The sequence below is a fragment of the Scyliorhinus torazame genome, chromosome 1 (assembly GCF_047496885.1).
Source record: "Scyliorhinus torazame isolate Kashiwa2021f chromosome 1, sScyTor2.1, whole genome shotgun sequence".
Classification (NCBI taxonomy): Eukaryota; Metazoa; Chordata; class Chondrichthyes; order Carcharhiniformes; family Scyliorhinidae; genus Scyliorhinus; species Scyliorhinus torazame.
In genome coordinates this window covers 218,286,630-218,309,275 of record NC_092707.1, presented here as the reverse complement: position 1 = coordinate 218,309,275, position 22,646 = coordinate 218,286,630, and the positions used below count along the sequence as shown (strand labels likewise).

The window sequence follows — 22,646 nt, the reverse complement described above, 5'->3', positions numbered from 1 at the left end:
CTGATCTTTTGTGGACTCAGCTCCACTTTCCGGCCCGAACACCATAACCCTTAATCCCTTTATTCTTCAAATAACTATCTATCTTTATCTTGAAAGCATTTAATGAAGGAGCCTCTACTGCTTCACTGGGCAAGGAATTCCATAGATTCACAACCCTTTGGGTGAAGAAGTTCCTCCTAAACTCAGTCCTAAATCTACTTCCCCTTATTTTGAGGCTATGCCCCCTAGTTCTGCTTTCACCCGCCAGTGGAAACAACCTGCCGCATCTGTCCAATCTATTCCCTTCATAATCTTATATGTTTCTATAAGATCCCCCCTCATCCTTCTAAATTCCAATGAGTACAGTCCCAGTCTACTCAACCTCTCCTCGTAATCCAACCCCTTCAGCTCTGGGATTAACCTAGTGAATTTCCTCTGCACACCCTCCAGCGCCAGTACGTCCTTTCTCAGGTAAGGAGACCAAAACTGAACACAATACTCCAGGTGTGGCCTCACTAACACCTTATACAATTGCAGCATAACCTCCCTAGTCTTAAACTCCATCCCTCTAGCAATGAAGGGCAAAATTCCATTCACGATGATTTGCGGCATCAACTCATTTACAACCCGCCGCGCGCTTACCATTTATGTTTTTACTTCCCGTTTCATTCCTTTTAGTATTACTGGGCCTATTCACTGAGCTCCCCTCAGTCACTGTACCTTGTACTGTCGCCCTTTTTGATTTTTGACTATGGCTTCTCTGCCTTACACTTTCCCCCTTACTGCCTTTTGTTTCTGTCCCTGTTTTACTACCTTCCGACGTCCTGCATTGGTTCCCATCCCCCTGCCACATTAGTTTAAACCCTCCCCAACAGCTCTAGCAAACCACCCCCCCCCCCCCCCAGGACATCGGTTCCAGTCCTGCCCAGGTGCAGGCCGTCCGGTTTGTACTGGTCCCACCTCCCCAGAACCGGTTCCAATGCCCCAGGAATTTGAATCCCTCCCTCTTGCACCATCTCTTGAGCCACACATTCATCCTATCTATTCTGCCATTCCTACTCTGGCTAGCTCGTGGCACTGGTAGCAATCTTGAGTTTACTACCTTTGAGGTCCTACTTTTTAGTTTAACTGATAACTCCCTGAATTCAGCTTGTCGGACCTCGTCCCGTTTTTTACCTATATCGTTGGTGCCTATGTGCACCACAATAGCTGGCTGTTCACACTGCCCCCCCCCCCAGAATGTCCTGCAGCTGCTTCGAGACATCCTTGACCCTTGCACCAGGGAGGCAACATACCATCCTGGAATCTCGATTGCGTCAGCAGAACCGCCTATCTATTCCCCTTACGATTGAGTCCCCTATCACTATAGCCCTGCCATTCTTCTTCCTGCCCAGCTGCGCAGCAGAGCCAGCCACGGTGCCATGAACCTGGCTGCTGCTGCCTTCCCCTGGTGAGCCATCTCCCTCAACAGTATCCAAAGCGGTATATCTGTTTTGCAGGGAGATGAACGCAGGTGACACCTGCACTGCCTTCCTACTCTTGCTCTTTCTTTTGGTCACCCATTTTCTATCTCCCTCAGTAACTTTCACATGCGGTGTGACCAACTCGCTAAACGTGCTATCCATGACGTCCTCAGCATCGCGGATGCTCCAAAGTGAGTCCATTCTCAGCTCCAGAGCTGTCAAGCGGTCTAACAGGAACTGCAACTGGACACACTTCTTGCACGTGATGGAGCCAGAGACAATGGATGTGTCCCTGAGCTCCCACATTGCACACGAGGAGCATGACACGGGTGTGGGATATCCTGCCATGTCTTAAACCTTAGGTTAACTTATACAATTCCAAAAAATGAAAGAAAAAATAAATAAATAAATTAGACAATGAAAAGAAAAACTACTGACCAGTCATTTACCAGAGTTAAAAAGCACCTCCTCCCCACCCAGCTTCGAATTCCCAAACTCACTCTTTGCTGTCTCACTCTGGCTGTGTCTTCTCTGGCTCACTGGGAGAATCTTGCGTTACTTAGCTATAGAGCAGCACCATTGATAAATGGATTATCTCCTTCACAGTTGTTGATGAGTCAACAGCTCAGAACAACCTTACCATACATTCCATTGGAACAAAAAAATCGAAAACATGTGAGAGAAATTCACATTTCAAAAAGGAGGCAGAGGAGGTATTAGGACAAAACAAGAAGAAGTCTACAACCATTAGCAAAGGATGACACAGTCAGGTCCTCAGTCAATAATCATTATCACCGATGACAGGCAAGTTCTAAGACGAAACAGGAGAGCCTTGCTAAAGGTTCAGCAACTCTTTGTTATGGAACCACAAGATGATGTTGTAAGCAATCTTAGGACAACTGAACAAACACTACCGCAGCATACAGAAACAGAACAAGCTGAAAATGTACAAAACCAAGAAAAACTGCAAGAACTATCTTCAACAACAAGTGAGAATCAAGCAACCTCACAAGTTCAACCAATGTTTAGAAGGTTGACAAGATACAGAAGAAAGCCAGACAGATTGAATTTGTGATGAACTGCAAACATGTAAATAATGGACACATTGTGCATATTGTATAGTAAATTGAAATAATACATGCAAATACTGTACGTTACCAAAGCAAAGGGGATATGATGATGTGCATAAGCAATCATGTATATAGTGATAGACAAGACCACCTACCAGCAGCTGGCAGTAGAGAACAACCATGTGACACTGCTACCTCAGGGAGTCTGGGGATAGTCTTCGTAGTAGAAATGGAAAATGAAAATCGCTTATTGTCACAAGTAGGCTTCAAATGAAGTTACTGTGAAAAGCCCCTAGTCGCCACATTCCGGCGCCTGTTCGGGGAGGCTGGTACGGGAATTGAACTGTGCTGCTGGCCTGCCTTGGTCTGCTTTAAAAGCCAGCGATTTAGCCCTGTGCTAAACCAGCCCCTAGTCACAATTTGTAGTAGCTCTTAGAGAATTTATAATAGTGAGTAGATTTTGATCATTTTCTGATGGCTATCGAACTCATGTTATTGTTCAACAATATATATTTAACTAGTCACGAACTAGACGTTCTCGAGTGCACTTATTCCGACCGGCCAAGCTCCAGAACGTAACACCCATCTGGTTCACTAATGCCCTCAGGGAAGGAAATCTGCCATCCTTACCTGGCTTGGTCTACATGTGACTCCAGACCCACAGCAATGTGGTTGACTCTTAAGTGCCCTGGCCTAGCAAGCCACTCAATTATATTCAACCGCTACGAAACACAAAGGAATGAAATCTGATGGACCACCCGGCATCGACAAAGGCCCAGAACTGACAATGGCAAACCCAGCCTTGTTGACCCTGTAAAGTCCTCCTTACTAACAACTGGGGGTTTGTGCCAAAGTTGGGAAAGCTGTGTCACAGACTAGTTAAGCAACAGCCTGACATAGTCAAACTTACAGAATCAAACCTTTTAGACAATGTCCCAGAAACCACTATCACCTTCCCTGGATATTCGGTCACCTCCCTCCAAAACAGATTTACCGTTCTGGAAACTGTTGGGGGAGATGGCTCACCAGGGGAAGGTGGCAGCAGCCAGGTTCATGGCACCGTGGCTGGCTCTGCTGCACAGAAGGGTGGGAAAAAGAGTGGCAGAGCTATAGTGATAGGGGATTCAATTGTCAGGGGAATAGACAGGCGTTTCTGTGGACGCAAACGAGAATCCAGGTTGGTATGTTGCCTCCCTGGTGCAAGGGTCAAGGATGTCTCGGAGCGGCTGCAGGGCATTCTGGAGGGGGAGGGTGAACAGCCAGCTGTCGAGGTGCATATAGGCACCAACGATATAGGTAAAAAACGGGATGAGGTCCTACAAGCTGAATTTAGGGAGTTAGGAGTTAAACTAAAAAGTAGGACCTCAAAGTTAGCAATCTCAGGATTGCTACCAGTGCCACGTGATAGTCAGAGTAGGAATGACAGGATAGCTAGGATGAATACGTGGCTTGAGAGATGGTGCAAGAGGGAGGGGTTCAAATTCCTGGGACATCGGGGCAGGTTCTGGGGGAGGTGGGACCTGTACAAATCAGACGGTCTGCATCTGGGTGGGACCGGAACCAATGTTCTCGGGGGTGTGTTTGCTAGTGCAGTTGGGGAGGGTTTAAACTAATGTGGCAGGTGGATGGGAACCGATGTAGGAAGTCAGTGGGGACGGAAACAAAAGGCAGGAAGGGAGAGTGTGTAAAGCATGACCAGAGAAAGCAGGGCAGAGAGCAAGGAAAGTCTACATTAAACTGCATTTATTTCAACGCAAGGGGCCTGACAGGCAAAGCGGATGAACTCAGGGCATGGATGGGCACATGGGACTGGGATATTATAGCTATGACTGAAACATGGCTAAGGGAGGGGCAGGACTGGCAGCTCAATGTTCCGGGGTACAGATGCTATAGAAAGGATAGAACAGGAGGTAAGAGAGGAGGGGGAGTGGTGTTTTTGATTAGGGAGAACATCACGGCAGTACTTAGAGGGGATATATCCAAGGGTTCGCCCACTGAGTCTATATGGGTGGAACTGAAAAATAAGAAGGGAGCGATCACCTTGATAGGACTGTACTACAGGCCCCCAAATAGTCAGCGGGAAATTGAGGAACAAATATGTAAGGAGATTACAGATAGCTGCAAGAATAATAGGGTGGTAATAGTAGGGGACTTTAACTTTCCCAACATTGACTGGGACAGCCATAGCATTAGGGGCTTGGATGGAGGGAAATTTGTTGAGTGTATTCAGGAGGAATTTCGCAATCAGTATGTGGATGGGCCGACTAGAGAGGGGGCAAAACTTGACCTCGTCTTGGGAAATAAGGAAGGGCAAGTGACAGAAGTGTTAGTGAGGGATCACTTTGGGACAAGTGACCATAACTCCATTAGTTTTAAGATAGCTATGGAGAATGATAGGTCTGGCCCAAGAGTTAAAATTCTTAATTGGGGCAAGGCCAATTTTGATGGTATCAGACAGGAACTTTCAGAGGTAGATTGGGGGAGACTGTTGGCAGGCAAAGGGACGGCTGGTAAATGGGAGGCTTTTAAAAATGTGTTAACCAGGGTTCAGGGTAAGCACATTCCCTTTAGAGTGAAGGGCAAGGCTGGTAGAAGTAGGGAACCCTGGATGACTCGAGATATTGAGACTCTGGTCAAAAAAAAGGAGGCATATGACGTACATAAACAACTGGGATCAAGTGGATCCCTTGAAGTGTATAGAGATTGTCGAAATAGAGTTAAGAGGGAAATCAGGAGGGCAAAAAGGGGACATGAAATTGCTTTGGCAAATAATGCAAAGGAGAATCCAAAGAGCTTCTACAGATACATAAAGGGAAAAAGAGTAACTAGGGACAGAGTAGGGCCTCTTAAGGATCAACAAGGACATCTATGTGCAGAGCCACAAGAGTTGGGTGAGATCCTGAATGAATATTTCTCATCGGTATTCACGGTGGAGAAAGGCATGGATGTTAGGAAACTAAGGGAAATAAATAGTGATGTCTTGAGAGGTGTGCATATTACAGAGGAGGAGGTGCTGGAAGTCTTAAAGCGCATCAAGGTAGATAAATCCCCGGGACCTGATGAAATGTATCCCAGGATGTTGAGGGAGGCTAGGGAGGAAATTGCGGGTCCCCTAACAGAGATATTTGAATCATCGGCTGCCACAGGTGAGGTGCCTGAAGATTGGAGAGTGGCGAATGTTGTGCCCTTGTTTAAGAAGGGCAGCAGGGAAAAGCCTGGGAACTACAGACCGGTGAGCCTAATGTCTGTAGTAGGTAAGTTGCTAGAAGGTATTCTGAGAGACAGGATCTACAAGCATTTAGAGAGGCAAGGACTGATTTGGGGCAGTCAGCATGGCTTTGTGCGTGGAAAATCATGTCTCACAAATTTGATTGTGTTTTTTGAGGGGGTGACCAAGAAGGTAGATGAGGGCAGTGCAGTAGACATTGTCTACATGGACTTTAGCAAAGCCTTTGACAAGGTACCGCATGGTAGGTTGTTGCAGAAGGTTAAAGCTCACGGGATCCAGGGTGAGGTTGCCAATTGGATTCAAAATTGGCTGGACGACAGAAGACAGAGAGGGTGGTTGTAGAGGGTTGTTTTTCAAACTGGAGGCCTGTGACCAGTGGTGTGCCTCAGGGATCGGTGCTGGGTCCACTGTTATTTGTGATTTATATTAATGATTTGGATGAGAATTTAGGAGGCATGGTTAGTAAGTTTGCAGATGACACCAAGATTGGTGGCACAGTGGATAGAGAAGAAGGTTATCTAGGATTGCAACGGGATCTTGATCAATTAGGCCAGTGGGCCGACGAATGGCAGATGGAGTTTAATTTAGATAAATGTGAGGTGATGCATTTTGGCAGATCGAATCAGGCCAGGACCTACTCAGTTAATGGTATGGCGTTGGGGAAAGTTATAGAACAAAGAGATCTAGGAGTACATGTTCATAGCTCCTTGAAGGTGGAGTCGCAGGTGGACAGGGTGGTGAAGAAGGCATTCGGCATGCTTCGTTTCATTGGTCAGAACATTGAATACAGGAGTTGGGACGTCTTGTTGAAGTTGTACAAGACATTGGTACGGCCACACTTGGAATACTGTGTGCAGTTCTGGTCACCCTATTATAGAAAGGATATTATTAAACTAGAAAGAGTGCAGAAAAGATTTACTATGATGTTACCGGGACTTGATGGTTCGAGTTATAAGGAGAGGCTGGATAGACTGGGACTTTTTTCCCTGGAGCGTAGGAGGCTTAGCGGTGATCTTATAGAGGTCTATAAAATAATGAGGGGCATAGATAAGGTAGATAGTCAACATCTTTTCCCAAAGGTAGGGGAGTCTAAAACTAGAGGGCATAGGTTTAAGGTGAGAGGGGAGAGATTCAGAAGGGCCCAGAGGGGCAATTTCTTCACTCAGAGGGTAGTGAGTGTCTGGAATGTGCTGCCAGAGGTAGTAGTAGAGGCGGGTACAATTGTGTCTTTTAAAAAGCATTTAGATAGTTACATGGGTAAGATGGGTATAGAGGGTTATGGGCCAAGTGTGGGCAACTGGGACTAGCTTAATGATAAAAACTGGGCGGCATGGACTGGTTGGGCCGAAGGGCCTGTTTCCATGCTGTAAACTTCTATGATTCTATGTTCTGTCTCACTAGCAAGACAGACCCAGCAGAGGTGGCAGCAAAGTGTTCTACAGTCAGAAGGGAGTTGCCCTGAGAGTCCTCAACATCAACTCTGGACCCCATGAAGTCTTATGCCTTCAAGTTAAACATGGTCAGCATGGTGGCATAGTGGTTAGCACTGCTGTCTCACAGTGCCAGGGACCCGGGCTCAATTCCGGCCTTGGGGAGTTTGCACTTTCTGCCTGTGTCTGCGTGGGTTTCCTCTGGGTGTTGTGCAGGTGAAGTGGATTGGCCATGCTATACTACCCCTTAGCGTCCAAAAGGTTTGGTGCGGTTACTGGGTGTCGGGAATAAGGTCGGGGCTTGGGCTCAGGGTCAGTGTGTGGATAATCATTAACACTGTTGACTTCCACATCTCCAGCTGTAACTTCTAAAATAGTAGGGTACTATTTCCAACAGTTGGTGCAGACTTGATGGCCCGAATGGCCTCCTTCTGCACTGTAGAGATTCTATGATTTTATGGGCAAGAAAACCTCCTGTTGATTACCACGTACGTCCACCATCAGCTGATTACCCCCCAAAATCTGACCACCATCTACAAGGCACAAATCAGAAGTGTAATGGAATACTCTCCACTTGCCTGGATGAGTGCAGCTCCAATGACGCGAAAGAAGCTCAACTCCATCCAAGACAAAGGAGCCCGCTTGATTGCTCATCCTTCCACAAACATTCAAACACTCCACCACTGATGGACGGTGGCAGCCGTGTGTACCATCTGAAAAATGCACTGCAGTAACTCACCAAGGTTCCTTAGACAACACCTTCCAAACCCACAGCCACTACCGTCTAGAAGGAAAAGAGCAGCAGGTACCAGGGAACCTCACCACCTGGAGGTTCCCCTTCAACTCACTCGTCATCCTCTCTTGGAAATATATCGCCGTTCCTTCACTGTCACTGGGGCAACACCCTGGAACCGCCTCCCTGACAGCATCGAGGGAGTACCTACACCTCAGGGACTGCAGCGGTTCAAGAAGGCAGCTCACCGCCACCTTCTGAAGGGCAGCTAGGAATGGGCAATAAATGACGATCGAACCCGCCACACCTACATCCCATGAATGAATATTAAAAAGGACTACCCTCAAGAATTTGAGTAGCTAGCCAATTGGCTGACATTCTGGTGTTTGGTCAGTAAACGCATGTCTATTTTCCCAATGGGGTGGCTCCTTCTATTTCACTGATACGGAGTGAATCTTGGGGAATAGTAAACTCATGGCATTGCCCATCATCCCAACTCTCCACTGGGCTTTCTGATTCCTCCTCTCCAGAAACAATGCTCACGGCAGGGTCAGTGTGTGGATAATCATTAACACTGTTAACTTCCATATCTCCAGCTGTAACTTCTAATAACTTCAATGGATACAGTTTGAAGTTAGATGATGTAAATAGCAGCAACCAGCTTTGCCTCATTATAATCAAGTGTTCTAATGGGGAACGTGGCATTGAGGGCAGCCAGGGGAAAGGAGAAATTGATTACCTAGTTTTAGATTTTCTAGTTACTAACATGGCCGGAACTGTCAGCTTCATAGGGTGCTTGATCTTGTCTCTGATATGGAAAGGACAAGTTGGTACAAGGGCCAAGGTGGTAATGAGAAAGGTACAGGAGAGTTGAGGGCATGAAAGGGGCAATGGTCTTTAATGGGTGATGGTCGAGAAAAAGAAAGCTTTTAGGAAGGGCAGCGGATGTAAAACAAGCAGCATATACAACAGGCAGGGGGGTAAATCAAGCAGCATATATACCAGGCAGGGGTGTAAATCAAGCAGCATATATAACAGGCAGGGGCGTGGCCCGGTAGCACAAGTGGCTAACACAGTGGCTTCACAGCGCCAGGGTCCCAGGTTCGATTCCCCGCTGGGTCACTGTCTGTGCGGAGTCTGCACATTATCCCCGTGTCTGCGTGGGTTTCCTCTGGGTGCTCCGGTTTCCTCCCACAGTCCTAAGACATGCAGGGTAGGTGGATTGGCCATGATAAATTGCCCTTAGTGACCAAGAAGGTTAGGAGGGGTTATTGGGTTACGGGGATAGGGTGGAAGTGAGGGCTTAGATGGGTCGGTGCAGACTCGATGGGCCGAATGGCCTCCTTCTGCATTGTATGTTCTATGTTCTAAAACAAGCAGCATATAGAGCAGCCGGGGTGTAAAACAAGCAGCATATAGAGCAGCCGGGGTGTAAAACAAGCAGTATATAGAGCAGCCGGGGTGTAAAACAAGCAGCATATAGAGCAGCCGGGGTGTAAAACAAGCAGTATATAGAGCAGCCGGGGTGTAAAACAAGCAGTATATAGAGCAGCCGGGGTGTAAAACAAGCAGCATATAGAGCAGCCGGGGTGTAAAACAAGGTGGCTATGGAATGAATGGGGTTATGAAGCAGGCACAATGTAGGATGGACATGCAATTGGGTTGGGATGTAGCCGGAGCTGCCAATTTGCTGTTGTCAAACTCCAATTTCAAGCCCATTGAATTTAATTGCACCGTTTAGCATTGAGGATTTGTAGGGATTTGAGGGGTATTGAGGATTTGAACCTCTCATCTGTTCACCCATTGCAACCACCACTACGGGAGGAGATTATAAACCCAGACTCATTGTGTTACCTGCTTCTTTGTTGCATGCTTACTGTTACCCAAGATTCAATTTAGTAAACTTCATCAAACAAGTTAGGAACAAAATGTGCCCCAAACATCCTGCTGTGTCTTAGGAGAGACCAGATAGGAACTGCATCCCTGAATCACATTAGCCCTGCATTCAGTTCACCATCCCTAGCCCCAATATACTCTGCCTGTACCCCATTACTTGAATCATTGCCCACACAACAGTGAAGGTGAAATCTAGGGAGTATTGATTCTGATTGATTACAGAAACTCTCAATATCCTCAATCCTGTTCCGAAACAAAGCTCCCAGTGATGACATATAAACACATCTGTCAGCCTCATCTCTGAACTCCTGGGGAAGTCCAGCTCAGCTGCTTTGATAACATTGGTTTTCCGTGTTCCCAGTCAGCAGGAATTGTTGTGTTCTTGTTTATATCTGTCACGTACAGACACAAGAGCACACACCCTCGTTGTATAAACCGTGGCCTTCCTCAGTTCCTCATGCAACGAGGTGAGATAGCGGTGAACCTATTCACTGCAGCTGGCACCAGGCACTGTTGTTTCCTCACAAACATTTCTCCTTCTGGGATTTGATCCCATTGTATCTCAGGAAACAGACTGCAGCTAAGACGGAGCCTGCTCCATTCTGTTCACTAAGATAAAAGCTGTGTTGGACAAAATCTCGGATCCTCCTTCTGTTTGTCTGCTTAGAGCAGGAGAAATGGCAGGTAGCCCCCTCAGCCCAGTTAATGAGCTACTTCCTCCCTCTGCTGTTGCTGGGCTTGTTTATCCAAAATAGTCTCTGTGTTCATAAAATTTCAGAGGACACATGTTCAATGACGTATTTAATCTAACTAAATACTTCCTCATCATCTACAACAATGACACACCAAGACTCAAGACTCCTGCAAGTCCCCAGAGTAATCTACCTTCTCCCCCACCCTCGCTGTCTGTCTACCTTCTCCTCCATCGTCACTGCCTCTTCAGAGTCTGTTTACCTTCACCTCCACCCTCACTGCCTCCTCAGTGTCTGTCTGCCTTCTCCTCCATCCTCACTGCCTCCTCAGTCTGTCTGCCTTCTCCTCCATCCTCACTGCCTCCTCCTCCACCCTCACTGCCTCCTCAGAGTCTGTCTTCCTTCTCCTCTGATGCAACCATCAATTCACACGAGACGATTAGTAGAAATGAACAGTGGTTTTAATAAGCTAGATCTGTGCCTGCCTGCGACTGCTCTGTACTGAGTTCCGCCTACAGGCTGCAGATCTATATACCACCCCCGAGGGGGTTGAGCCACAGGCGGAGCCCACAAGGGCATCAACATAATACAGTGGTGAATTGTAGCAGCAATGCGTTCACCACATTCACCCCGTTAAAAAATTGAAGTCCAGCGGGGGTGAAGTGGGCTCACAGATCGAGTCTGTCCGGCGCCTTGATCGTTCTCTGTGGTCGCCTCAGCTCCGGCTTCGCTCTGGGCACGGGTGTTGGGCTTGTTGACTCCGGGAGTGTGCTGTCTGGAGTTTCATCACGGTGGGTCGGCGATGGAGGGAGGGGGGTGTAGGCCGTGTAGGGGTGGGGACGGTGTTCGGTGTAGGGGAGGGGGCGTAGGTGATGGTCGCTGGGGAAGCGGCGGGTGCCAGATCCCGGAGAGAGACTGTATCTTGTCGGCCGTCGCGGTGCGCCACGTAGGCATACTGAGGGTTGGCATGTAGGAGCTGGACCCTCTCGACCAGAGGGTCAGACTTATGGCTCCTCATGTGCTTCCGGAGGAGGACAGGCCCTGGTGTTGTCAGCCAGGACGGAAGCGAGACCCCGGAGGTGGATTTTCTGGGAAGACAAAAAGATGGTCGTGAGGGGTCTCGTTCGTGGCTGGGCAGAGAACCGACCGAATGGAGTGGAGTGCGTCGGGGAGGACCTCCAGCCAGCGGGAAACCGGGCGACTTCTAGACCGGAGGGCCAGAAGGACGGCCTTCCATACCGTCGCGTTCTCCCTCTCCACCTGTCTGTTTCCCCGGGGGTTGTAGCTGGTAGTCCTGTTCGAGGCAATGCCCTTACCGAGCAGATACTGACGCAGCTCATTGCTCATAAACGAGGAGTCCCGGTCACTGTGGACGCAAGTGGGGAAACCGAACAGGAGAAAGATGCTGTGCAGGGCCTCAATGACCGTGGCCACAGTCATGTCGGGGCATGGGATGGCAAAGGGGAAATGGGAGTACTCATCAACAACGTTGAGAAAATACACATTGCGGTCAGTGGAGGGGCGGGGCCTTTTGAAATTGACATTGAGGCGCTCAAATGGGCGGGATGTCTTCACCAGGTGGGCCTTGCCTGGCCGATAGAAGTGCGGCTTGCACTCCGCGCAGACTTGGCAGTCCCTGGTCATGGCCCTGACCTCCTCGGTGGAGTAGGGCAGGTTGCGGGCCTTGATGAAGTGGCGAAACCGGGTGACAGAGGTCATTGTGACCGGGTGACAGAGGTCATTGTGGAGGGTCCGGAGTCGGTCTACTTGCGCGCTGGCGCATGTGCCGCGCGACAGGGCATCTGGGGGCTCATTGAGCTTCCCAGGACGATACACGATATCGTACTTATAGGTGGAGAGTTCGATTCTCCACCTCAAGATTTTATCATTCTTGATTTTGCACCGCTGTGTGTTGTTGAACATAAAGGCTACTGACCGTTGGTTGGTGACGAGGGTGAACCTCCTACCGGCCAGGTAGTGCTTCCAATGCCGCACAGCTTCCACAATGGCTTGAGCTTCATTTTCAACAGAGGACTGTCGAATCTCAGAGGCGTTGAGGGTACGGGAAAAGGCCACGGGCCTGCCTGCCTGGTTAAGGGTAGCGGCCAGGGCGACATCCGACGCGTCGCTCTCCACCTGGAAGGGGATGGACTCATCCACCGCGTGCATCGCAGCCTTGGTAATGTCTGCCTTGATGCGGCTGCAGGCCAGATGGGCCTCAGTCGTCAGGGGAAAGATGGTGGCTTTGATAAGTGGGCGGGCTTTGTCCGCATAGTTGGGGACCCACTGGGCATAATATGAGAAGATCCCCAGGCATCTTTTCAGGGCCTTGGGGCAGTGGGGAAGGGGAAGTTGCAGGAGGGGGCGCATGTGGTCCGGGTCAGGCCCTAGGACTGTTTTCCATGACATAGCCGAGGATGGCTAGTCGGGTTGTCGGTAAAACACATTTCTCCTTGTTGTAGGTGAGATTGAGGGCTTGGGCGGTTTGGAGGAACTCTGAAGGTTAGCGTCGTGGTCCTGCTGATCATGGACACAGATGGTGACGTTATCCAAGTACGGGAACGTGGCCCGCAGCCCGTACTGGTCAACCATTCGGTCCATCGTTCTTTGGAACACCAAGACCCCATTGGTGATGCCGAAGGGGACCCTGAGGAAGTGGAAGAGGTGGCCGTCTGCCTCAAAGGCAGTGTAGTGGTGGTCTTCCGGGCGGATCGGAAGCTGGTGGTATGCGAACCTCAGATCTACCGGTAGTGTGCAATCTGATTTACCATGTCCGCTATTCGGGAAAGGGGGTATGGTAAACCACTGATGCACCTATATTAGGTGATGTACGGTAGGACCTGTACTACAGGTACGGCGGTTGTCCCTGTTGCTCGTTTTAGCCTTAGTTTACTTTATTCTTATTGTCACCTTTGCTCATGAGTCGCCAGGTATCTTTCTGATACCGCCACGTGGTTCAAGTCCAAGTAATGATTAATAATGCAACACACCGCTTAGTAAGAGTTAAGTCAACGCTCATTTATTATATACAGCAATTAATACTTATACAATAATCCTACTTCTAGACTACTACCTATCACTAAAGGCCAATACTTAACTTTGGAAATGGCCCACCAGGTCAGGGAAATGAATGGTCTTTCGAATTGGTTCTGAGTCTGCGGGATTCAAAAGCTGGTACAAGTCGATAGTCAGGAGGGCCTATCTGGTAGCGATCACTGGAGTAAAACTTACAGTTTCTTGTAGAAGGGTCTCGAAGGTTGCGAGCAGGAAGAGAAGGGTAGAGTTGAACTTGGCCCCTATTCTTATAGTCCCCAGGGGCTTCCCGCCTCTCGGGGCGGACCTTGTACCTGGTTCCAAGTGATTGGACTTGGTCCCAATCACTTGGTTCGATATGCTCCAATACTGGAGCGATTCCTTGATCGGTGGGTGGTCGTTTACCTTTCTTTGTGTTAGCCCCTGCTGGCGCCGAAAGGTCTGGGTCGGCTTTGAGTTGCTAATGTGTAGCAATTGTTCCCGGGGAAGGCTGATTAAAATGCAGATGGCTGGGTTGTTGTGATGTTGATGGCTGCAGGTATCGGTCTGGACTGACTTCCCCAGAGGTGAATACACTGTTTTACCTGCAGCTGTCCGTTTGAGTCCTGTTGGCTGATTTTCCCATCAGCCTCTTCCGTTCGCCATTTTAAATCGGGGTTTGACCATTCTAATCGGGAGTCAGCCATTTTACATGGCTACATCCCTGCCTGCTGGCTCCGCCCAGTGGGCGGAGTATAAATATATATGTCCTCCGTGCAGCAGCCATTTCACCAGCTGCTGAGAGAGGCCACACACCTTAGAGCAATAAAGCCTCAGTTGTATTCAACTCTCGTCTTTGTCCAATTGATCGTGCATCAATTTATTGCTCTACCATTTTCAGAAGATGGACCTCCGTATCAAACTGGATCGCCTGCAGCTGGATCCGCAATCAAGCGATGCAAAAAAGGACTTTCAGCACTGGCTAGCTTGTTTCGAGGCGTACATCAGGTCTGCACCAGACCCTGTTCTGGAGGCTCAGAAAATACAGATACTGTACTCGAAGTTGAGCTCCAACGTCTTTCCGCTGTTCCAGGACACGCCGAACTACGACAAAGCCATGGCGCCACTTAAAGAAAATTACGCCCAGCGGACGAACACGCTCTTCGCCAGACAAGTACTCGCCACTCGCTCTCAGCTGCCTGGTGAGTCCATAGAAGTCTTCTGGCAGACCCTAATCCCACTAGTCCGGGACTGTGACTGTCAGGCCATTACGGCCACTGAACATTCTAACCTCCTTATGCGGAACGCTTTTGTTACGGGGATTGGGTCGGACCTCATACGCCAGCGATTTTTAGAAGGGGCCACGCTCGATCTTGCAGAGACAAAGAAGCTAGCGCTCTCTATGACGGTCGCCTCGTGCAATATTCAGGCCTACGCCCCCAGCCGCGTGGCCCACCCCTCCTACGCATCGTGGACTCCAGAGACGGCCGCCCCAGCGGGGGTCTTACCCAGCTAAATACGCCTGCGCCACACGCCAGCCAGCTAACCCCAGGGGTCCCCGATGTTACTTTTGCGGCCAGCAAAAACACCCCCCGCCAATGTTGCCCGGCCCGCGCTGCCCTTTGTAAGGCCTGCGGTAAGAAGGGGCACTTCGATGCGGTGTGCCAGGCCCGCGCAATCACCCCCACGCCCTTGTTTATGCACAATGGGCGCCGCCATCTTCATCCCCCGGACCATGTGCGGCCATCTTCCCTTCCGCGCAACACATGCTGCCCATGGGCGCAGGACCCGTGCCCCCCGGGCACCCCATCATCTGACACCAGCGACGACCAATCACAACTCGCCTCAGTGACCATCGACCAGTCTCATCCGCACAACCTGGCCACTGCATCGACCAGCGTTAGAATTGACGGACACGTGACCTCTTGCTTGCTGGACTCCGGGAGCACCGAAAGCTTCATCCACCCGGATACGGTAAGGCGCTGCTCCCTCGCGGTACACCCTGCCAATCAAAGAATCTCCCTGGCCTCCGGATCCCATTCCGTGGCGATCCGGGGGTACTGTACGGTCACACTCACGGTCCAGGGCGTAGAATTCAGCGGTTTCTGCCTCTATGTCCTCCCTAACCTCTGCGCTGCCCTACTACTTGGCCTGGACTTCCAGTGTAACCTCCAGAGCCTAACCCTGAAATTCAGCAGGCCCCTACCACCCCTTACTGTGCGGCCTCGCGACCCTAAATGTCGATCCACCTTCCCTCCTCACAAATCTAACCCCGGATTGCAAACCCGTCGCCACCAGGAGCAGACGGTACTGATGCGACCATCAATTCACTCAGAGACACGAGGAGAAGTAAACCGTGGTTTTAATCAGCTTAGAACAGTGCCTGCCTGCGACCGATACAATACTGAGGACGGCCCGCAGGTCAGCTGCTCTTTATACTTCCTCTTTGGGGCGAAGCCATGGGCGGAGCCCGTACATGTCCCAACATATCCCCCCGTGGGTGAAGCTACACAATGGCCCATAGGCAGAGCCCACAGGGTTAATAACATAACACCACAGCAGAATGTGATACAATGCACTGGTGAATTATTAGCAGTTATACATTCACCACATTCACCAGGTTAAAAAATGAAGTCCAGCGGGGGTGACGGGCTCATCGGTTCAATCGGTCCGGCGCCCGGATCGTGTGCTGCAACCGCCGAAGCACTGGTGTTGCAGCCGGTCCGGATGGCTATGGATGTGGGTCCGATACGGGCACAGGCGTGGACTCCGGGAGCAGCTCTTCTGGAGCTTCATTCCTGTGGAATGGTGTGGCGGGTGGGAGGAAGCGCGGGAGCCATATCGGGGTGGGGGCGCTGGACATGGTAGATGGGACGGGATATATTGTGGGGGATGCAGTAGTGGTAGTGGTGGTGGAGCCTGTGGGCGCCAGGTCCCAGAGGGAGACGGTATCTTGCTGGCCATCGGGGTGTTCGAAGTAAGCATAGTGTGGGTTGGAGTGCAGGAGCTGGACCCTTTCTACCAGGTGGTTGGTCTTATGGCTCCGAACATGTATTCGGAGGAGGACTGGACCCGGTGTCTTCAGCCAGGACGGAAGCGAGGCCCCTGAGGTAGCACCCAGAGGGAAACAAACAAGCGGTCACGAGGAGTCTGGTTTGTGGCCGTGCAAAGGAGGGACCTAATAGAGTGGAGCGCATCGGGGAGGATCTCCTGCCAGTGAGAAACTGGGAGATTCCTGGACCGTAGGACGGTCTTCCAGATCGTTGCGGTCTCCCTCTCCACCTGCCCGTTTCCCCTGGGGTTATAGCTGGTAGTCCTGCTCAAGGCGATGCCCTTACTGAGCAGGTACTGACGCTGTTCGTCGCTCATGAACGACGAGCCCCTGTCGCTGTGGACATAACCGGGGAAACCAAACAGGGTGAAGACACCATGCAGGGCTTTGACGTCAGTGGGAGTGGTCATATCGGGGCAGGGGATGGCAAACGGGAAGCGGGATAACTCATCTATGGTGTTAAGAAAGTATGTGTTGCAGTTATTGGAGGGGAGGGGCCCTTTGAAATCGATACTGAGGCGCTCAAAGGGCCGGGATGCCTTTACCAGGTAGGCCTTATCTGGTCTATAGAAGTGCGGTTTACACTCCGCACAGATTTGCCAGTCCCTGGTCACGGCTCTGACCTCCTCGATGGAGTAGGGCAGGTTGCAGGCCTTGATATAATGGGCGAGCCGGGTGACCCCCGGGTGGCAGAGGTCATTGTGGATAGCCCGAAGTCGGTCATCTTGCGTGCTGGCGCATGTGCCGTGGGACAGGGTATCTGGGGGCTTGTTGAGCTTCCCAGAACGATATACTATATCGTAGTTATAGGTGGAGAGTTCAATCCTCCACCTCAAGATCTTGTCATTCTTGAATTTGCCCCGTTGCGTATTGTCGAACATGAAGGCTACCGATCGTTGGTCGGTGACGAGGGTAATCCTCCTTTCAGCAAGGTACTGCCCCCAGTGCTGCACGGCTTCCACGATGGCTTGGGCTTCTTTTTCAACCGAGGAGTGTCGAATTTCTGAGGTGGTGAGGGTACGTGAAAAGAACGCTACAGGTCTGCCTGCTTGGTTGAGGGTGGCGGTGAGAGCGACCTCTGATGCGTCGCTCTCCACCTGGAAGGGGACAGACTTGTCCACCGTGTGCATCGTGGCTTTGGCGATGTCCGCCTTGATGCAACTGATGGCCTGGTGGGCCTCAGTTGCCAGTGGAAAAATGTTAGCCTTAAATAGTGGGCGGGCTTTGTCCGCATACTGGGGGACCCACTGGGTGTAATAGGAGAAAAATCCAAGGCACCTTTTCAGGGCCTTGGGACAGTGAGGGAGAGGGAGTTGTAGGAGGGGGCGCATACGATCAGGGTCAGGCCCTAGGACCCCGTTCTCCATGACGTAGCCGAAGATGGCTAGTCTGGTTGTGCAGAAAATGCATTTCTCCTTGTTGTAGGTGAGGTTAAGTTTTTGGGCGGTTTGGAGAAATCGGTGGAGGTCATGGCCGCAGATGGTGACATTGTCCAAGTACGGAAATGTGGCCCGCAGCCCGTACTGGTCCACCATTCGGTCCATTGTTCGTTGGAACACCGAAACCCCGTTTGTGACGCCAAAGGGGACCGAGAGGAAGTGGAAAAGGCGGCCGTCTGCCTCAAAAGCCGTGTAGTGGCGGTCCTCCGGTCGGATTGGGAGCTGGTGATATGCAGACTTCAGATCCACCGTGGAGAACACGCGGTATCTGATTTACCACGTCTGCAATCCGGAGAAGGGGGTACGCATCGAGTTGCATATACCGGTTAATGGTTTGGCTGTAATCAACCACCATCCGGAACCTTTCCCCGGTCTTAACGACCACCACCTGAGCTCTCCAGGGGGTTTTGCTGGCTTCTATGACCCCTTCCCGCAAGACGCTGGACCTCGGACCTATTGAACGTCCTGTCCTGCATGCTATACCGCCTGCTTCTGGTGGCTACTGGCTTGCAATCGGCGGTGAAGTTTGCGAAGGGGGGGGGGGGGGGATTTTTAGGGTCGCGAGGCTGCATATGGTGAGCGGGGTCAGGGGCCCCCGAACTTAAGAGTTAGGCTCCTGAGGTTGCACTGGAAGTCAAGTCCCAAAAGGAGAGGAGAGCAGAGGTCTGGGAGCACGCATAGTTGAAAATTAGTGTACTCAGCGCACTGTATCGCTAGGGTTGCAGTAGTGCACCCTTGGATTTGCACCGAGTGCGACCCAGAGGCGAGGGAGATGGTTTGTTGCGTCGGGAATATTGGGAGCGAGCAGCGTCTTACCATGTCCAGGTGAATGAAGCTCTCTGTGCACCCGGAGTCGAAAAGGCAAGGTGTCTCGTAAAAAGGCAACCCGTTAACCCGGATGGCCATCATGGAGCTCCGGAGGTGCTTGGATCGCGACTGGTCCAGGATAACCGTGCTGAGTTGTGGGTAGCCGGCGGCGTGGTCGGAGGTGCTGGGGCGGCCCCGTGATGGCTGTCCGTGTAGGTCGTACGTGTCGAGCGGCGTAGCAGATGGCGGCCAAGATGGCGGCCCCCGTTGGTCGAGTGTGGCGGGCGGTGAGGACGATGGCGTCCAAGATGGCGGCCCCCATGGATCGTACGTGGCCGGCCGCGTGGGGGAGAATGGCCAAGATGGTGGCCCCCGTGAGTCGCACGTGTTGTGTGGAGGCGGAGTCGGCAGACACGCTGCCACATTGCGGGGTCTGCGGGCCTGTGAGTCTGTGGATCGGGTCTGTGAGTTCGATTTCTTAGACCTGGCCAGGCAGACCTTGGCGAAGTGTCCTTTTCGCCCTCAGCTGCTGCAGTTCGCGTTGCGGGCTGGGCAGTGCTGTCGGGGGTGTTGAGACTGGCCGCAAAAATAGCAGGGTAGCCCCCCATGATGGGCGGGCGGCCGCGCGGCACAGGCCTGGGGTAGTCTCCGGTCGGGGGCCCACGAGGGGGTCGCGTGGTCGGCTGGGAACGCAGTAAGGCTCTGAAAAGTGACCTCCAGAGAGGTAGCCAGTTTTACCATGTCGTCCAGGTCCTGGGCCCTTTTTTCGAGCAAGCGCTGTCTCACATAGTTCGACCGGACCCCCGCCACGTAAACGTCTCGGACGACGAGCTCCATGTGCTGAGTGGCTGGTTAACGGCCTGGTAATTACAGTTGCGTGCGAGGGCTTTGAGGTCGCGTAGGTAATCATCTAGTGACTCCCCGGGGCGCTGGCGGCGAGTGGTGAAGACGTGTCGCGCGTAGACCTCGTTTACAGGCCGCACGTAGAGGCGTTCGAGTAGCGCGAGGGCCTCTGTATAGGAGGCGGCTTCGTCGATCTGGACAGAAATGCGATGGCTCACCCGTGCGTGGAGGAGGCTCAGCTTCTGTTCATCAATGGCAGATGGCGTAGATGAAGTGGCGAGATAGGCCTTGAAGCATCGAAGCCAATGCAAAAAAATGTCTTTCGCCTCCGCGGCCTGTGGATCGAGTTCCAGTCTGTCAGGTTTGAGGGCTGATTCCATAGTTGTATTTTAAGCTGATTAAATTGATGCGACCATCAATTCACTCAGGGACACGAGAAGTAAACCATGGTTTTAATCAGCTTAAAAAAATGCTTGCCTGCAACCGGTACAATACTGAGGACGGCCCGGTCAGCTGCTCTTTATACTTCCTCTTAGGGGAGGAGCCATGGGCGGAGCCCGTACATGTCCCAATGTATCCCCCTGTGGGTGAAGCCACACAATGGCCCATAGGCGGAGCCCACAGGGTTAATAACATAACACCACAGCAGAACATGATACAATGCACTGGTGAATTATTAGCAGTTATACATTCACCAAAGGTACAGCACCCAGGACAGCACGGTAGCATTGTGGATAGCACAATTGCGTCACAGCTCCAGGGTACCAGGTTCGATTCCGGCTTGGGTCACTGTCTGTGCGGAGCTGCACATCCTCCCCGTGTGTGCGTGGGTTTCCTCTGGGTGCTCCGGTTTCCCCCCACAGTCCAAAGATGTGCAGTTTAGGTGGATTGGCCATGATAAATTGCCCTTAGTGTCCAAAATTTCCCTTAGTGTTGGGTGGGGTTACTGGGTTATGGGGATAGGGCGGAGGTGTTGACCTTGGGTAGGGTGCTCTTTCCAAGAGCCGGTGCAGACTCGATGGGCTGAATGGCCTCCTTCTGCACTGTAAATTCTATGATGATGACAGGACCGTTATCAGGTCCAAGGTCCAGCGGCTGCTTCGGAAAGGCATCATCGAGGCCAGCAACAGCCCCTGGAGAGCCCAAGTGGTAGTAGTTAAAACTGGGGAGAAACACAGAATGGTCGTTGACTACAGTCAGACCATCAATCGGTACACGCAGCTCGATGCGTACCCCCTCCCATGCATATCTGATATGGTCAATCAGATTGCACAGTACCGGGTCTTCTCAACGGTAGACCTCAAATCCGCCTACCACCAGCTCCCCATCCGTAAGGCGGACCGTCCAAACACTGACTTTGAGGCAGACGGTCGCCTCTATCACTTCCTCAGGGTTCCCTTCGGCGTCACCAACGGGATCTTGGTCTTCCAAAGGGAGATGGACCGAATGGTCGACCGGTACGGTTTGCGGGCCAATTTCCCGTACCTAAACAACGTCACCATCTGCGGCCACGATCAGCAGGATCACGATGCCAACCTTGCCAAATTTCTCCACACCGCCACTCTCCTAAACCTTACCTACAACAAGAAGTGCGTGTTCAGCACAAACCGCTTAGCCATCCTCGGCTATGTGGTCCAGAACGGAGTTCTGGTGGCCGATCCTGACCGCGTGCGCCATCTCATGGAGCTCCCCGCCCCCACTGCCCCAAGGCCCTCAAAACACTGCCTGGGGTTCTTTTCATACTACACCCAATGGGTCCCAAACTATGTGGACAAGGCCCGCCCACTCATACAGTCCCCCCATTTTCCCCTGACGGCCGAGCTTCAACAGGCCTTTGCCCGTATCAGAGCCGATATCGCCAAGGCCACGATGCACACAGTAGATGAGACGCTGCCCTTTCAAGTGGAGAGCGACGCATCAGCCGCCACCATCAATCAGGCAGGCCCGTGGCATTCTTTTCCCGCACCCTTCATTGACATTGACAGCGACGTCCTTATCAACATTCTCTGTTACCCTCCTGAAAAAGTTCCAGCAAGTTCGTTAAACATGATTTTCCCTTAATGAATCCATGCTGGCTTTCCTTAATTACCCTGCACTTGGCAAAGTGACTATTGATTTTATCCCAAACTATAGTTTCTAGATGTTACCCTAGCACTGAAGTAAAACTGACTCGTCTGTGGTTGCTGGTTTTATCCTTGCACCCCTTTTGAACATTCTATCATTGTAACATTCGCAATTCTCCAGTCCTCCAGCACCATCCCTGGGTCTATGAAGACAGGAAGATTATAACCAGTGCCTCTGCAATTCCCACTCTCACTTGCCTCATTATCCTTGGATGTTTCTCATCTGGTCCCGGTACCTTATCAAATTCAAGTAAAGATAAAAACAAATTACTGCTGATGACCAGTACAGATTGATGATGTGCACACCAAGGAATGCAAAGCTGTCGACCATCTTCATCTCGGCACTGTTGATGCAGACAGGGTTGTGTGTGATACTTTGCTTCCTGAAGTCAAAGGCCAGCTCTTTAGTTTTGCAGACATTGAGGGAGAGATTGGCTCCAACTCCATCTACAGGTTTGCAGACGGCATGACCGTAGTGGGCCGGATCTCGAATAACGACGAGTCAGAATACAGGAGGGAGATAGAGAACCGAGTGGAGTGGTGTAACGACAACAATCTCTCCCTCAATGGCAACTCGGCCCCAAGACTGTAAGACACTAGAGAATCATGAACACCGCACAGTCCATCACACAAACTCGCCTCCCATCGATTGACTCTGTCTATACCTCCCGCTGCCTTGGGAAAGCGGGCAGCATAATCAAAGACCCCTCCCACCCGGGTTATTCTCTCTTTCAACTTCTTCCATCGGGCAGGAGATACAAAAAGTCGAGGAACACGCAGGAACAGACTCAAAAACAGCTTCTTACCAGCTGTTACCAGATTCCTAAACGACCCTCTTATGGACTGATCCCTTCACATATCTTCTCTACTGAGTAGTA

At 51.2% G+C, this 22,646-nt stretch overlaps 1 long non-coding RNA gene across 1 annotated transcript in view; it reads right to left on the bottom strand.

Annotated features, from left to right (window-relative positions):
* Positions 1-22,101, bottom strand: part of LOC140430138 (uncharacterized) — a 143,352-nt gene extending 121,251 nt beyond the window's left edge. Inside the window, exon 1 of the long non-coding RNA XR_011949332.1 lies at positions 21,967-22,101. This is a non-coding gene — a long non-coding RNA (uncharacterized lncRNA). The remainder of the gene's footprint in view (positions 1-21,966) is intronic.
* Positions 22,102-22,646: the final 545 nt, after the last annotated feature.